We start from the raw sequence: 19,380 nt of genomic DNA on the forward strand, positions 1-19,380 counted from the left end.
CGGTCTCCAACTTGTCCTGTTGACTACAAAAAAGGACGTTTGATGTACTTCAGTTGACGTTTGATGTACATCAATTAACTGCACAACTCTCCCTGCTCTAACGTATGTACAAGGACTCGAGTGGAAATTAGTGCACTAAAAAAGCAGAACAAAGAACTGAAACGGCAGGCCACCTCCGCGGCCCGATTCGGAGTTCCTTTACATAACCAATTTGATGGCCGGCGAAGAATAATCTCTTTCGAAAGCTCTGTCATGGCCGATGCAGAGTCTTTAAGAGCTTCAAAGGAGTAAAGATGAGCGAGGCAGCTGATGGTAAAGTCAGGAAACGAAGCTATGTGCAAATAAAGCTAGTTGTAATCTTCGCTGCTGAGTTGCTGCCAAAAAATTGAGAAATGGCTACTCTCTCTCTTATTTTATTTTTTGTTTGTTTAGTTTTTTGTTTGTTTTCTTTTTTTTGGAGTGGGCACCTATAGCTTCAACTCCTTTTTGTATAACTTTGATCGGGGTTGATCCCTGGCATTTTAATAAAACGAGTTTGTTTTGCAAATCTAGATGACATGAATGGCACAACACTAAACATAAAAATCATTTTGTTTTGAATTTTGAACTTGAAAATGACTACATTTTAATGAATTCTGAACTGAATATTAGGCCTATCATTGACCAAAACACAAAACACAAAACACAACGTAATGAAATGAAAATGAAGCAAAAACCATCCCAAAACACACCCCTTTGTGCTTGTCGGAGCAAAATGAACGCAAAACAGAGCAACATCGGTCGACCGTCCGACGGAAAAGCATCGCCAGCGACAACTACTGTGCATTTTCCGGCGATTGCTTGATTAATGTGACGAGAACTTGATAGTGTGGGTAAAAGACAGAAAACCTAATTCAACTGTGCCCCTAGTTCATTACTTTGCCCTTTTTTGTTTTTCTATTCTGCTAAAGCAATTTTGATCAACATGAGAGGTAAATTAGCACACTTGTTCCATTTTCTATCTTGAAATCATATGAGCCAAATTATGAGCACTGAAAATTTTCTTTTTTTGGTCCAAAGAATGGTCTGAGTTTTGGAAAAATGAAATAATTTTTGAGAAAATCAATCAACTTCATTAAAAGTCCTCAAAATCTATTTTCGCAAATGACCACTATTCGATCAACATGAAATCAACCCTTGAGATGTACAATTGAATTTGTCTTGCGACTAAACCCGTCGTGAAGGAGAAATAGGACAACTGAATCAAATGGGGACGAGCCAATCAAATGTGGATAGCCGAGTCGAATAAAGATACACCAATCAAACATAGACGAGATGAGTGAGTTGAAAAATGATTAAGGTTGAACTTCAAGATGAAGCTGCCTAAGTATCCCAAAGATAGGAATCACGCCATACGTAGTTCCAGTTAAGGTTCACTCCAGTATTGACCATCTCTTTTTATGCTCTAACTTTTGCCAAAGCCGCCATTTTGGGTTTTCAACCTTGCGAGCTTTTCATTTTTTTCTTTTTTTCATTTAAAATTTTTTTTTTTCTATTTTGTTTCCTATTTTTTTGCTTTAACTTTTACCTGGGTCGCCTTTTTGGGTTTTCGGCCCAATGAGCCTCTCAAGGGTAGTACTTCTTCAGCTTGTCCATGTTGATTGGTTGTGAGAACTCCAAACCATCCAAATCCATGAGAATGACTGCTTCTCTTGACCACATTGATTTAATGATGTAAGGACCCGTCCAATTGGGTCTAAACTTGCCCCTAGGGTCGTGAATAGGAGCTTGGTTGTCTTTCAACACTAAGTCCCCTTCCTTCAAATTCCTAGATCTAACATTTTTGTTGAATGCTCTGGCAATCCTGCGTTGATACCCCTGAATGTGGTATAATGCCTTCAATCTTCGATCATCAAACAGCATCAATTCCTCAAATCAGTTCTGCTGCCAATCAACTTCTATTATCTGACATTCAGCCATAATCCTCAATGAAGGCACTTCCAACTCAATCGGCAAAACAACCTCCATTCCATATACCAAAGAGTAAGGGGTTGCCCCTGTAGACATTCTGATTGATATCCTGTATCCCCAAAGTGCAAAAAGCAACTTATTTGGCCAATCTCTATAAGTTTTCATTGTCTTACACAGAATGGTCTTGATGTTCTTATTTGCAGCTTCAACGGCTCCGTTGGTTTGTGGCCTGTAATTTATGATTTATGAAAAGTCACGTTATATTTCTCAAGTAGAACTGCCACTTCTCCTTTGAAATGTGAGCCATTGTGTGAAATTAATTCGTTTGGCACCCCATATTTGCAGATAATGTTGTTCTTGATAAATTTGGCCACGTGTGATGCTTTCAACACTAAATACTACTTTGCTTCAACCCACTTGGTAAAATAGTCAATGGCAACCAAGATGAATTGATGCCCATTTGAACCTTACAGTGTGACTGCCCTGATGATATCTATGCCCCAGATTGAGAAAAGCCAAGGCGAAGTCATGCTATAGAGTTTTGACAGCGGGATGTTCATATGATTGGCGTGGATTTGACATTTGTGGCATCGCCTAACAAAGTTGATACAATCACTCTCCATGGTTAACCAGTAGTATCCTTGTCTAAGGATTTTTTTGGCTAGCATTATACCGTTCATATGGGCTCCACACTCTCCTCCATGGATGGCTTCCATGATATGTTTTGCCTCTTTTTCCTCTATACACAGCTTGTGCATTCCCAGATGCCCTCTTTTGTATAACTTATCTCCACAAATGACGAATTGAGTGGCCAGACGTCGTATCCCCATTTTGTCTTTGGTGTTTACCCCTTGTGGGCATGAACCACTTCCCAGAAAATTCCAAATATCAAAGTACCAAAGGTTGAACTTCTTCCGTTGCGGCTATTATTTCATACGCGAGGGTGTACCTTTGTTCTATAAGGATCGGGCGCATCTTGACCCCGATCGATATATCTATCATTGATGCCAGGGTTGCCAATGCATCAGCAAATCGGTTGTTCTCTCTTACCAGGTGTGTAAAAGTTAGTTTTTCGAACCTCGGAATCAACATGTCCAAGGTCTGATGGTAAACTTTCATTTTTTCCTCTTTAACTTTCCAATCCCCGTTGGTTTGAGAGACGACCAAGTTCGAGTCCTCGATCACATCCAACCTTATTGCCCCTAATTCCAAGGCTACTTCAAATTCGGCAATGCATGCCTCATACTCTACTTGGTTGTTAGATACCCTGAATCGGAGTTTGAAAGCTAAGGCGATATGGGGATCATCAGGCGTTATGAGCAACACGCCAATCCCATAGCTAAACTGATTGGACGCTCCATCAAAGTACAACTTCCAAGTGTCTTCTTCCATCTGCATGAGCTCTTAATCTGGAAATGAGTACTCCATATCTTTTCTTTCTTCAATTGGCTGATCAGCCAAAAATTCTGCTACGACCTTTCTTTTGACAGATTGGCAAGTGACATACTTAAGGTCAAATTCGAAAAACAAAAGCAACCAATGAGCTAGCCTACCGATAAGTGCTAGTTTCTCAAAGAGATATTTGATTGGGTCTAATCTTGAAACCAGAATTACCGAGTGAGCTAACAGGTGTTCGATTTTAATTCTAATTATTTATTTATTATTATTATTTTGTGTGTAATCCACCAATGCACCGCTCTAGAGTTTCTAAACATTCTTCTCGCCAACACTGGTTACCTTTTTGTCAAGACCATAAGCAATGGCAGCGGCAGTGGGTTCATTGATGATACGCATCACATTGACACCAACAATTACACCAGCATCCTTTGTTGCCTCACTATTATTGGTGTTAATAATGGGTTTGTGAAGAAGACTTGGTTGTTTTATTAATACAACTAGTATAAGCACTACTATTGGTGTTCATGTACAGTGGAGAATTCACTGGATTTTCACATTCCATCAACACTGCTACAGCTTCAAGACAGGGAAACTCCCATGGCCATGGCCATTCACCTGAACTGAATTTTCTCTGGATTGAAACCAGAGAAATTCTCTGGTTTTTAAACTGAATTTTCTCTGGGTTGTCCAGAGAAATTCTTTGGTTTTTAAACTGAATTTTCCAGATTCAAGAATTTCAGTATTATGGAGATCCAGGTAGATTTCGGAAAATCATCACAAATCTCATGGGTAATTCAATCAAGGTAAGTATGCATCAGCTTCTCAAATTTCAATCCAACAACCCAGAGAAAATTCAGACCAACCAAACCAGAGAAATTCTCTGGACCAACCCAGAGAAAGTCCAGAGAAAATTCAGTTCAGACCAAAGAAAATTCAGTCTAAACCAAAGAATTTCTCTGGACCATGTAAACAAACCCATGGTGGTAACGCTGCAAATTCAAACAGGTGAAGAAATTATGAAAATATTGAGGAATTTTCTCTGGATCAGCTTGAGGGACCTTAGACATTATGAAAATATTGAGTGTCCTTTATGCTGTAAAGTCTTAATACGAGGGACCTGAAAAAAAATTTCCCAAGAATTTACTCTGGTCTCTTGTCTAGATCCAGAGATTAATTAATATATACTAATTAAAATAATGTTTATAAGCAATAAACAAAAATAATGGAAATATTGAACCTGAGGATCTAGATCAAGACGAAGTGAGGGAAAATAAAATGTAATGCAGATCAAAACAGTGAAAATCAAGTAAGAACATTACCTGAAGATTGAGGCGGCATTTCTCGCCGGAGTAGAGAGAGAACAAACCCTAACTCTTTGAAATTATAAAGTGAATTGTAGAGAATCAATTGCTGTGGTCTAGGTATGTATGTGTAATATATACAGGAAGATTAATGCCATATAAAAAAAAAAAAATCATACATCATTTTTATATATAATAACGTAATATTTCATTTGAAAATAAATTTTTATTAAATATGAATTTATTTACCATAATGATATTAATAAATTATTTTTAAAAAATAATTATATGAATTTATATATATATATATAGAGTTTTTCATTCATTAATTTAGTGGTACACCCATCTCAGTCCCATCTATTTGGGTCTTGTTTGGGCAGTTATGTTTAGAATGTTGTTAGAGATTCATATTTGAAATTTATAAATACACCCATAATGATGTGGTAAAGAATTAGAACCTCACATAATTGATTATACGACAAATTAAAACTAACACCTATGATTCCACATTATCGGCAATAAAATTGTGAGATTTATTAGTCTTAAAACACTTTTTGTTAAGTTTGTAGTCAAAAAGTAAAATATTATTATAAATTATCACACCACTCTCTACTTTGGCTTGTTTTGAGAATTAAAAAAAAAGTTAGTTTATCGGTTGTTTTTGACTTTTTTTAAAAAAATCTACAAAAAAGTAAAAAAGTGATGTAAATCAAATAAACCAATAAGCCAATAAATTGATTTTTTTTTAATTATCAAAATAAAATTTTAGATACATCGTCTTATAAAAAAGTAAAATAAAAATAAAAATAAAATAATCAATAATCTAAATTTAAAAAATAGCAATCATACGCCACTTGACAGTGGATTGGCTTTATTGCTGAAATAGTAATGATATAAAGGAAGAATGATAAAAATTATAAATATCTTTGTTGTAATTTGTCATTTAATATATTTGATAAAAAAATTAAATATCTTTCTATACGATAATTTTTATCTCATAAATATTAATTAAAATATATTACTGATATCGTTAAAAACTATTAATTTATTTAATAATTGATTCATAAAAAGAGTTATTTGTATGCTATTATAAATCATTTGTAATTTATCTTTTTTTTTTTTTTTCTTCTTAACTCTCTATCAATAAAACCTTTTTTTAATTAGGATTGGGATTCAATCAAATTCAATTGAGAGAATTTGAGGGGCTCCTGGGATGATCTCATTCCGATAGTTTAAACTACTTATTTTGTAAAAGTTTCCATGCATATTATCTATGGGGAAAAAAAAAAGAGATTGATTCGATAATATTTTTTACTCGACCATTCTTTATATCAAAATAATTTAATATAAAAATATTTTTTTTAATATGAAAATATAATAGTATAATATTGATACAAAAAAAAACTATATTAAAAAAATAAAATAGTACCAAAAAAATATATATTTATGAAATATAATTTTTAATATTAAAATATGTAATGCCTTTATTAGTTGGCATAAGGCCAAATTTGATAGTAATGTAGCAAGGGTATTTGTGAAATTTTACATAGTTACTCTCACTCTTATATCTCAAAACAAATAAGAAATATGGCTAGTCCACTGGTTATCAAACAAACACAATTTTTCTTAGTTCCCTCACTAGTAGTCCCCTCACTGTCTAATAGTACTCTCACTAACAGTCTTCTCACTAATAATCCACTCGCCAACAATCCTCCAACCTACATCTAAAAACAAACGGGCCCATAATCTTTTTATTTTATTGCGTTTTTCTCTGAAAAATTGATAGTCTATTTTCAAAAAAATATTCTTGTTCATTTTTTTTGAAGACAAAAGCAATAAATGAAAATGTTACGATTATTGAATTGATCTAATTTTTTTATGAATGATATCGTACAAAATAAACAATTTGATTCATTGAAATGAAATTCATAATGAAACCCAAAAGTTCTAAAATAATTATAATACATGTGAAATCTTTTTAATACAACTATGACTCCCAAAAAACAATTTGCACCAAAAAGAGAGGAGGGAGTTGCACCCTTGAAAATATCATATGTATGTCGAAATTATTTATTAATGGATTTTATTAGGGACATTTGTTAAGGATGTATTAAATCATTTTAACAAATCCTATTATTATAGAAAATTGAAAATGTTATATTGTTAGAGATCAAACAACAATTTTCTTTAATTCTCTCTATTTTTATATTTTTGTATACTTTTCATAATGAATTTTATTTTAAACATTTTTGTTAGAGATCAAACAAAAATTTCAATCATAATTAGATTATTTTTGTGAATGAATTTTGTTAGAGATCATAATGAATTTTGTTAGAGATCAAACATTTTTTATTTTTGTGAATGACATTTCGTGTATTTTTTTTTTAATTTTTTTTTTTAAATTTCAATCATAATTAGATTATACGGTGTAAGGAAAATGAATCTAAAAATTACAACAAAAAAAAAATGTAATATTAAAAATTCAAAAGATTGTCATTTAAAAATAAAGGGCATTCACTTTTATAATTAAAAAATATTCCATTACGAAAAGTATATATAAAAAATATTAAAATTGAAAGAATTAAAAAAAGAGAGGTAATTTGGTCCGAAACAATATAACATGTATAACCTTTCAATTTTATATGATAATGGGGTTGGTTAAGATGATTTAGGGCACTTGTTAAAAAAAACCCTATAATAATTTTTCTTGTTGGGATTGTAAACCATCAATGCAACTACAAAATTGATCATCTCATTAAAAATTGAAATTGATTTGTTAAAATTGAAATCTTATGTAGGATTGTTGGAAGGACTTGTGGATTAGATCAAGAATCGTAAGATTCTAGTTTTAATGCAAAATAAATAAGGGAAATTTAACCATAAATCCCTTTTAGTTTCATTTTCTCGTTAAAATGACAGAAAAAAATTTAGTACTTTCAAAATTCCCTTATAATTATAAAATTCTGTATAAAAGACAAATTTTATTATTTGAATATTTTATTTGACCATTATACCCTCTCTTTCTTCCATTTCTTTTACAGCACTCTCTCTCTCTTCACCAACTCGATAGTTGTTCATCGTCTCCACCATCTTCATTGTCTATCAGCGTCGCTTATCCACACCGTCGACCGGCAACCACCATTTTTACCGTTAAACCACCACCATCTTAGATTTGATACCTACGAACTCATATTTGAGATCAATAACTTCAAATCAGAGATAAAAAAAAAACTTAGATTTGACAAAAAAAATGAGAAATCGAGATACTGCAATGAAAAATTAAGAGTTTTTTGTTTGTTTGTTCATAGATCTAAAAGTAAAATTTAACTATGGTTTGTTCATTTAATATGTATTCTGTTTTCGTAACAGTAAAACCTTACTCTGGTTAACAATATGCTGATCTACTTAATGACAGTAAAATTTTACTTTGAATCATAGTAAATTTTACTCTGATTCTGAGTAAAATTTTACTCTCTCTCTTTTCTTTTTTTTTTTAATTACAGAGTAAAATTTTACTCTGAAACAAGCTGCGATGATGTCTTTACAGAAGAATTTTGTGTCATGAACCAGAGTAAAATTTTACTGTTTAAAGAACATAGCATCATGAGAAGAAGAAAGAGAGCAAGAGAGACAGAGTTCGAAAACAGGGGATCAAGAGAAGAAGAAGAAGAAGAATAAGAATAAGAAGAAGAAGAAGAGAGAGAGAGAGCACGAACCATTAAAACCAAAGAGAGAGAGAGAGAGAGAGAGAGAGAGAGAGAGAGAGAGAGAGAGCGAAGGATCTCAGATTTGAGGTTTGTGAACCGTCACAAATCATCATTTTCTGGTGACGAGAATTGTGAATGATCTCAGGTTTGAAGTTGTGGATCCAACAAATGATGGTGGTGATGAAGACAGTAAAGAAAGAGTTCCAAGGTGAGGACGATGGTGTCGATGAAGAGCAGCGATGGCACCGATGAAGAGAATAGTGATAAGTGCGAGACAGAGAGAAGAGAGATTGAGATGAAAGAGAGTGATTACAAGTTGATACACAGACACAGACACAGACACACACATACACACACACACACACATATATAACGGTATTATAGTAAAAGAAACCAATTTTAAAATATTAGAGAGTTTTGAAAGGATCCATATAATTCTTATCTTTTTGAAGGACAAATTAGATACTGAGGGGTCTATCACCAAATCCCCCAATAAATAAAAAAATTATCATTAATAATTATGTATGTTAAATATTTTAAGAATCATTAAAGAAAATTAAAATTTTTAAAATAATGTATCTTCTAACCTAACATAAATTAGATGAAACATTTGAAGGGTGAGTAGTCAAATTGTTTATATATATACACATATTTAAAAATTAAATAATAAAAAATTGATTAGATCAAAATCATAATACAATTGAGATTTTAACATTTGGTTTTCATCTTATGTTAAAGAAATAGTTTAGAATAAAGGTGAGTGAGATAGACAAATCGGTTTTGTCTATCACCACTCCCTCAAAGGCTATACTTTTTACCATTTGTGCAAATCCAACCATTTCAATTTTAAGATCCGTTGATTAGATCACCTATATAAAAAGTCAGTTGATTGAATATTAATATGTAATTATATAATCTTATTATTTGTCCTAAAAAATTAAAAGATAAATATATTGGGATGAAACACTAATAAATCTCAAATAGTAATTTTATGAACTGTTTCGTCCTCCCATTTTTCTTATAGATCCAAATGTCTCATGCTAGTGTGAATTATATGAAAGACCAAGTATAAACACGCGTGTATTATCTGTTGATGGTCAAATGTGAATTTTCTTAGAATTTTAAAATTATTAAACATAACACTTCAAAAAACGTAACATTACAATGTAACATTTTGAAAATGTAACACTCCAATGTAATACACTAAAAAACTCCTTAATGTATTTTTGTCAAACGTAACAACATCACATTTTTCAAAAACTCCTTAGTGTATTTTTCTTAAATATGACATTCCAATCAATGTAATACTAAAAAACTTTTTAGTATATTTTTCTCAAACGTAATACTCCAATCAATGTAATACACTAAAAAATTCCTTAATATACTTTTTTGAAACGTAACAATATAATATTAAAAAAAAACTTTTTAGTGTACTTTTTCCTAACGTAACACTCCAATAAATGTGACACACTAAAAAATTCCTTAGAGCTTATTTGGAATGTGAGTTGACTTTTTAACTTTTTTAACCTGTGACTAAAAAATCTTGTTTGAGATATTTTTTTTGGCTTTTTTTACTTTTGTTAAAGAAAAAATGAAATGATTATGGGTTGGATGCGATATTTTGTCATATTTAACTAAAATAATCTATTTTGTCTTATATGACTATTTTAACCCCAATGGGGTATCCCAAACGAGCACTTATAGTATGTTAAAAGCCAACTTGTTTGTTTGTTTGTTTTTTTTTTTATTTTAAAAAACGTGTAAAGAAATAGAGAAATGATGTGACCTAAAAAAACAAAAAAACTAATTTTTTGACTTTTAACCCAATTGCCAAAATAGGCCAATGTAACATTCTAAAAAAATCTTCTTAGTGTACTTTTTTCCAAATGTAACACTCCAATCAATGTAACACATAAAAAAATTTTAGTGTATTTTTTCCAAACGTAACACTCTAATGTAACACACTTAAAAACTCTAACTTTACTCAAACGTAACAACATAACATTTCTAGTGTACGTTTCCTAAACGTAATACTTCAATCAATATAATACTAAAAAATTCATTATTGTATTTTTCTCAAATATAACACTTCGATATAACATACTAAAAAACTCTTTAGTGTATTTTTTTTAAATGTAACAACGTAACATTTAAAAAAAACTCCTTAGTACTAACACTCCAATCAATGTAACACACAAAAACTCTTCAATGTATTTTTTTTAAACGTAACACTCATATGTAACACAAAAAAATCACATTAACATAAATGTTCTTTTTTCACGCTCGACAATCAACACTTCAGCCACCAATCCTCTCAAAAAAGAATCTTCCACACCTCACCTTTCCATTTTCATCCCTAAAACGAATCAGAAAATTAAAAAAAATGAATCATAAAAAGATATTCACTTAAACTTAAATGGTACCAAATCAAATAAATACAACTTTCCAAAATAAAAAGGACTAATTGATTTATAAGAAAACTCTTAGAATTAAATGGATTAACATTCCCACACATGAAATTTATGAGTAAATTTTTCAATATATTTTTGAGAATAACTTACTTTTTAAAAAAGAATAAATATGATCTAATTATATAATATTACAAATATCTAATCAATTTAATTATGTAATTAAATTATCTATTCAACAAATATTACAAAATAAACATTACCATTCATGAAACTCAAACTCAGGTGAGCCATTAAAGACCAGACTTGTTGTGCCTAGTAGGTCATTTTATCACAAGGCCTCTTTTGGGAAAATGAGATTTTATCCAAAAAAATTACAAAATTATCATAATAAGTGAATCGATTCTTTCTATTCTCTATATATCTTTTCATAAAAAATTAAAAATTATTAAAAAAATAAATTCCCAAACGAGCTTATCGTCATAAATGTTTATAGAACCCAATGGTCCATAAAAGCAAGAATGAAATATATCCACAGAAAAACTCTTCCGTGTGCAATGGGTATAGTGCTTACTTTTTATGTATAATTTATTTGGGAATATGCACACCATTGTGTTCTTAGTTATTATTTTGATTATGATTTAAAAGTTGTTTAATTATATCTCATGTGATATTTGATTATAACTCAATTTTTTTTTTTTAGTTATAACTCTCATAGTATTAAGTTATGCCATTTGTATTTCCCTATTTATTGATCTATGTTATATATTTTTATAGTAGATGTTATGTAATTTTCTAATAGAGTTGTGGCTCAAAAATAAAATTACATATTTTGTGGTTTAAAAATGTTTAAAAACAAAAATGCGTAACATTATTAAAAAAATGTATAATTGTGTTTTGCCATTGTGGTGTGAGAGCTACGCTTAGGACCTCCGAAACCGAGAGCAACGTAGGAAGAGGTTGGTTGTTTAAATTATAAGGTATTTGACTGATAAAAATAAGTAAAAAAGAGAGAGAAGAAATATTGATTTTAAAATAAAAAGAAAGAGAAGAATTATTGATTTTAATGATTTTATTTTAGTTAATCACAAGGAATTCATGTGATTCATATGATTGTTGCAGACAGAAAATTCATGTGATTTTTTACTTTGGTTGGATCCCTCAACGTGTCCGAGAGGGAAATAATTCAGAAAAATGATTGGGAGGAAGAACATGGAACCAAATAAAATAAATGAAGAGCTTATCCTGAAGATGGAAGAATCGACCAAAACAAATGTAGCTTTGAAAGTTGCTCCAAAATTGGCTTGGTTTCAAGATGATCATATTGCTCGTCTTATTAGGGTTTTTAATCTAGTTTCACAGTAAGAACACCACTTCCAAAATGTTGTGCCACCACCCTTAATATTGTGAATGAATGAATGACGAATTTTTTATGAAATGATTTGTGGATAATTCTATTTTCACACACTAATTCTTTTCAGTACACATATTTAACAAATACTTTTTCAGTACACACATTATAAAAATATAAATTCTTGGTGCACGTCTCTATATTTCAATATTACCCACATTTTCAATTTTAAACCCGTTTGGTTTCGATTTTTGAATCACTTTTTTGAAATTTTTATGAGAAAAATATAAATTAATTTGACAAAAATAAATATCAATTTTTTTATTTTATTTTAATTTTTAAATTTTTTTGCCCATAAAAAGATGAAACCATATTGAAATAAGAAGTTTTTTTACTTTATTTTTGAAAATATATTCTAAAACTATACCAAACAGAATCTAATTTTATGGTATTTTAGAAAGAGGGCTTGAGTAGAAGAAAGTGAGGGTATTATGATATTTTTATTCTAGAACAAAATTGTATTAATGAAAATTTTTATTAAGTGTGTGAAGTGAAATTAGTGTGTGGAAATAAAATTACCCATGATTTGTGTCTCTATTAGTTTATTTTCTGCTATACATCAAAGCTAATCTTGTAACGCCCCCAAATTATAACAATATATATTCTCACAACCTTCAACAGATACCCTTGTAATATTCAACAGATATACGGATACTCATAAGATTCAATCATTTATTAAAGACAATATTACCATAACATTCTCTTTTTCATTAACTCCTTTAATATAGCACAAAGATGACATCACATGCATTAATCACTACAGGAATTTCGAGTTTTAGCGGCGTTTTTAAAACGCCGCTAAAAGCCTGAAAAACATTTAAAAACGCCGCTAAAAGCTTGAAAAACATCGTATAACATTACAATGACATTTAAAATTTTCATCATTGATACGGCTACCGCAACTTTATAACGTTTGAAAACCGTCGCTTAAACTATTAGACAGCGTTTTTTAAAACGCCACAAAACCTTAGACGTCCGCTACTATTTCTAACACAAACTAACATATGACATCATCATGACATCATTTAGTGACATTTTTTTTGAAAACTCCACTTTTGTTTTTTGTTTTGTTTCTCTCTCTCTCTCTCCCCTTTCCCCCCTTCCTGATTTTGAAATATGAGAAGAATTACAATTAATATTTTGTCAAAAGCATAGCATTTCAGAAGATATGCACCGAAAGATTCAACATAGTTACAAGGCCTCGTTTGCCAAGATTCTGAAATATAGCACAAGCCAAAGAATTTAACTAAAGAAGGCAACTTGAAAATTTAATTACGAATACAAATGGCACAAATTCACACAATAATATTTGAAAAGTATGGATCTAAAGATTCTAAACTACTTTTGATTACTTAAGAGATTCCATCAACAAATAAATTCACAATTCAGTGAACAAATCCTCCACTAGACTAAGTGAGCATATCTTCCACAATGTCTATCATAAGACAAAATTTCATAACCAAAATTAAGCATCTACCAAGTGCCGACCTAAGTAGCAGCATAGAAAAGCAAAATAACAGTCCACAGCATAGCATGATAACCATAATACTCTGAGCTCGCTGCATGTCATAAGCACCCTAAGAACCAGGTCCAGACCCATACTGAGGATAGCTTTCTGCACCAGCCTGTCCCTGAAATGTGAAGACAACAAAAAATAGCCTCTGCCTAAATTTTAATGTATTATTCTAAAATATTAAAGAGTAATACAAAGGGATTAGGAAACTACAGTACAAGGAATGTAGATCTTCCTTCTATATTTCATTTTCTAGAACTGCAGCAAGCTATAACTATTTCCATTTCAAGAATTTCAAGGTAATTTTATCTCTCGTAATGTTTCTTTCTGTTGTCCCTTTTCCAACAGATAAAACTATTTTTGTATACAAAAAATTCAAGTTCTTGAGAAACATAAATTTGCCTTGATCTAATCTGAGAGACCATGAAAAATAGGTTCCAAAGTGGAAACGTCAACTAACATAGGCGATTTCATGCAAGTTGTAAATCACAGAATGTAGTAAGCCCTTGTATAGATCAATGTAAAAAAAATAATAAAATATATAATTTAAAAACATATATAATAAATCATACGCCTTGCACTTTTGTGCAAGAACATTTTCTGTTTGGTGGAGCTCTAGAACGTTAGTTCTAGAGCATGATTTGAACTTAGCGTTTGTTTATGATTTTCAAAAACTAATTCCACAATCACTTTTGAAAACGCGGTCGAAGGCGGGAAAGTTTTGCCTAATCGGTCGTCCCACCGGATGTCCAGCCGGTTGACTGGAACAGTGCAAATTTTATTTTATTTTATTTTTTGCAATTGACACATTTTAATTTTTTATATATTCAATAAAAAATATTTTCCGAATTTAAAAAAAAAATTTATGAGCTTTAATAGAATTTTGAGTTGTGTGTCTATTTATGAGTCGTAAATTTTTATATCAAATATCATATATCACATCAAAAATTTCCTACTCAATTCAAAACTCTTTTCAAAATTTATTCACCAAACAAATTTTCTACACTCAAATCATAATTCCAAAACTCACAAACTTAAAATACAACTCTATTATCAAATCATATTTACAAAACTCTACCAAAAGCAACCTAAGCCTTTTGGCAACTTATATTCATTCTACCCATTTGAACGTACTTTTTAAGCACTCATTAAAGCTAAACTTGTAATTCAGGCAAATTCAAGTCACGAACTATATTAAACCAAAATGCAAAATTTATCAAATACAGAGTGGGATCAAAAAGTAAGCTGGATGGAATATACTTGAATAAGGGTACATTCTAATTAGCCTCTGCCTAAATCAACCTCTTAATTGGGTGTACGAATTCAGCTCTGCACATGGGACATTACCTTCATTTTTGCAATAATGAAAAGTCTCAAACACATTTTCTTATTATTTCAGATCTGTTTTAACATAAAAATCCAAGTAAAATAAATTTAATCCACGAGAGTTCTAACCTTGAATTCAATAGACTCCAGCGGCCTTCTTTCATTGAATTTGTCATATCTACTTCTTATTATTTCCTTTCTTTGATATGTGAACCTGCATTTGATAAGAACAATCACATGAATAAAATGTTATATTGAAAATTTCATAATTAACTATTTACTCACTTCCTCGGACGAATGATGGGAATTAAACGCTGAGGTGTATGCATGGGATTGTTGTTGTGAATGCACATGTGTAGCAACTGGTGCAACAGGCCCACCCATGGCATGTTGAGACTCCAATTGCACTATTCGTGCTTGTTGAGCTTGGATTTGCATCTCCATTTGTACTTTCTGTTGAGTAAGCATAGCATCCATCGTCTCCTTTATTTGCATCTCCATTTGTGCTTTATAATGGTCAAGTTGCTCTTGGACTTATGTTTGGATGATATGAGTTTGTTCTTGTGATTGCCTATATCCACCTCCAAAGACAGCTCTCGGAGAAGGACCCAATCCATATGTTCAAACACGACTAGGTTGCTCAGGCCCTAGAACTTGTGTGATAATATCTTTATTTGTAGCATTGGATTGTGCCCCAAACTCCTTTATTTGTGTCTACAATTGTTAATTAGTTAATTAGCAACCAATAAAATTTATATTAACAGAATTGATAAGAGTATCATGAAAACAATCATAGCTGCAAAGTATATAATAATGGTGCTGCAAAGTATATGATGATAAGCCGTAACTGTGAGAGAGAGAGAGAGAGAGAGAGAGAGAGAGAGAGAGAGAGAGAAGCAACCAAGCTACATACTATGACCACAACAACTTTATTAGTACTTGGTTTGTTATCCTTTTAGTACCCAGCCATCCACACCTCTAAACGAGTTGTAGGAACTCCATTCTTCTTATTTGTTTCCTATAATTACAATTAAAATTAATTAAAAAAATCAAAATATACAATTTCAATTTGAAATATAAAGAAACTATATACCTCTACACGAACAACCGAGAATAGTTTTCTGCTGGTTATGTGATTTAATGTCTTCTTCTTCCGAATTTCTTTATTTTTTGTACTTTTTTTTTTCTATTAAATATGAACACAAACACAAGATAATTTATTAATTAACAAACTCATCTTATGAGATTACAATAGAGTTCAATAAACCCATGTAAAAGTATTTCTAACAGCAACAACCACCAATTAAACTAGCAACATTAAAAGATACCTGTGCCTTCCGAGTGCCCCAATAATAGACTAAGCTCCTCCATTGATGCTCATGTACTCTTTCGGGTCGATGAGTTAACCTATCAGCATCATTCACTGTCGAATAGCATATACCCCATTTTTAGGACCCAATCCATATGTTCGAACACGACCAGGTCACTCAGGCCCTAGAACTTGTGTGATAATATCTTTATTTGTAGTATTGGATTGTGCCCCAAGCACCTTCATTTGTGTTTGCAATTGTTAATTAGTTAATTAGCAACCAATAAAATTTATATTAACAAAATTGATAAGAGTATCATGAAAACAATCATAGCTGCAAAGTATATAATAATGGTGCTGCAAAGTATATGATGATGAGCCATAACTGTGAGAGAGAGAGAGAGAGAGAGAGAGAGAGAGAGAGAGAGAAGCAACCAAGCTACATACCATGACCTCAACAACTTTATCAGTACTTGGTTTGTTATCCTTTTAGTACCTAGCCATCCACACCTCTAAACAAGTTGCAGGAACTCCATTCTTCTTATTTGTTTCCTATAATTACAATTAAAATTAATTAACAAAATCAAAATATACAATTTCAATTTGAAATATAAAGAAACTATATACCTCTGCTCGAACAATCGAGAATGGTTTTCTACTGGTTATGTGATTTAATGTCTTCTTTTTCCGAATTTCTTTGTTTTTTGTACTTTTTTTCTATTAAATATGAACACAAACACAAGATAAGTTATTAATTAACAAACTCATCTTATGAGATTACAATAGAGTTCAACAAACCCATGTAAAAGTATCTCTAATAGCAGCAGCCAGCAATTAAACTAGCAACATTAAAAGATACCTGTGCCTTCCGAGTGCCCCAATAATAGGATAAGTTCCTCCATTGATGCTCATGTACTCTTTTGGGTCGATGAGTTAACCTATCAGCATCACTCACTGTCGAATAGCATATACCCCATTTTTTAAATCTAGCCTTCCACTCTCACCATTTTTTTCCGACAAATGTCAGAACAAGTTTCTTTATCGATTCGTCAGCATTTGTATTAACCTGCAATAGATGCCAAAACAAATACAGTATACTAAATTTATCTCTTGTCAAATAAGCGCGCTCTCTCTCTCTCTCTCTCTCTCTCAAACACTTGGCAAACTGAATCTCTTGTACTTAGCTAACTCTAACTCTCAATCATCATAAAATCTAAACTTAAGAGCACTTCCATTTCATTCATTTTCCCCTTCTTTTCTCCTTTCCATACACAAATCACACCTCAAATTGTTGATCCAAAACATAGTTAAAACATATCAAATTAGCTATCTGTGTCTCTTTTTCAAACACTTAGCAGACTGAATCTCTGATATCACCAATTAAAGAAATCTGGAATTAAGAGCATATTCTCTCAATTGGTTTCCATCCAAAATTAATTCAAATGAAATACCCATAAACCATCAAATAATAAATTTTTAGAACCAACTCAAACTACGGAGAAACAAAAAAAGGCTAAATACATTTGAGAAAGAACAATCAAATATGCATTATAGTTAATAGGAAGCATAACCCACTTCTCACAAAACAACAGCAAAAAGTATTCTTTTACCTTTACGTCTCTCCAAATTCTCTCTTTATTTTCCTTCCGTACATGGCTTCAAGTTCTATAGGTAAGGGGCGTAAGGTTCCCATCTCGAGCTAAAACACCCAAACAAGAAGTCAAAAGTGTATGTCCGTTGATGGGTCCTTTCACACACCAAAAATAAACACTAAACTATACCAAATTTTTTAGAATAATAATAAGCGCAGGTATTGATCCACAGGGACAAACGGAAAATTAAACTAATTTAATTGTTAAATTCCTAAATTAATTTTGATAAAAAGATTGATTGTTCATAACCTAATAATAAATAAATTAAACAAAACGAATAAATTAGCAATTATAAATAAAGATGAATTTACTGATTTGGGGAAAAACCTAGGGCAATGAATTCACCACTAGTTACGTAAATAAGGTTTCAATTTGAAATCAATTATGCTATGGTTCAAACTAAATAATGCTTCGCAACTACAGGTTCAAAGCATTTATCAAGAGAGTTATTACGTTCAATGTATAGGCACGAACCATCTTAAGTAGTACGAGTCGTTCGCTCTAAACTAGGGCAGCAAAATCACTCGTCCCTCGTAGTATAGCTCGTCGCATACCTTGAATATGAAAGAAAAGAAAACCATTGTATGGAAAGCATTCAACAATCACAGAAAGCTGAATACTCAAAGAAATAGTGAAAAATAAATATTTTTAACTTCTAAAACACCATACAATTGTGCAAACCTTTACATAATCAAAAACAAAAAAGAAAACCTAATTATACAGCTAGGGTTTCATCAAAACCCCAGAAAAGAAGAGCCTAGCCATTCATGGAGGAGTGGGAAGAGGTAGAAGAGATGGAACCCTCCATGGGAATTAGCTTTGAAGATTGAGAATCACCTTTTTCCAAACCCTAGCCTCCTCTCTCTCTTGGAATTTCTCAAAATCCTATTCCAGCCTATTTTGTGTCTTTTTATACCTCTGCTGTCTTCCAAATAGGTTTAAAATAATAGCATAATTTCTGAGGCATGGCTGCACGTGTGGGAGTGGCCACCGCACGTGCGGGAAAAACCCTCCGCACGTGCGGGAAGCTAAGGCTCTGTTTGGCTACGAGGTAAAGGCCGCACGTGTGGGAATAGGCCTCCGCATGTGCGAGAAGCAATTTTTTGCTCATTTTATGCTCCCACTGTGTACAAACCTGATTGACATTAAACAAGCATAAAATGTGTAGTTTGTCAAGCAAGTAAAGTTACGAGATCCTAATTAAGAACCTTAGTGTTCCACATTTCGGCCTTAATCACATTCCCCAACTTACAACTTGCTAGTCTTCAAGCAAGACCCAAAAAAAAGAAAAAAAAAATTTAAACAAAATCTAACTATCTTTTTTTTTTTTCATGGGAAGAACGGCTGCATTTAGCATATACAACAAGCCTTTAAATCACAAATTTACCCCAAGTGGATGAGTAAA

Source organism: Camellia sinensis, chromosome 8, assembly GCF_055761805.1.
Source record: "Camellia sinensis isolate YWXY chromosome 8, ASM5576180v1, whole genome shotgun sequence".
Taxonomy (NCBI): domain Eukaryota; kingdom Viridiplantae; phylum Streptophyta; class Magnoliopsida; order Ericales; family Theaceae; genus Camellia; species Camellia sinensis.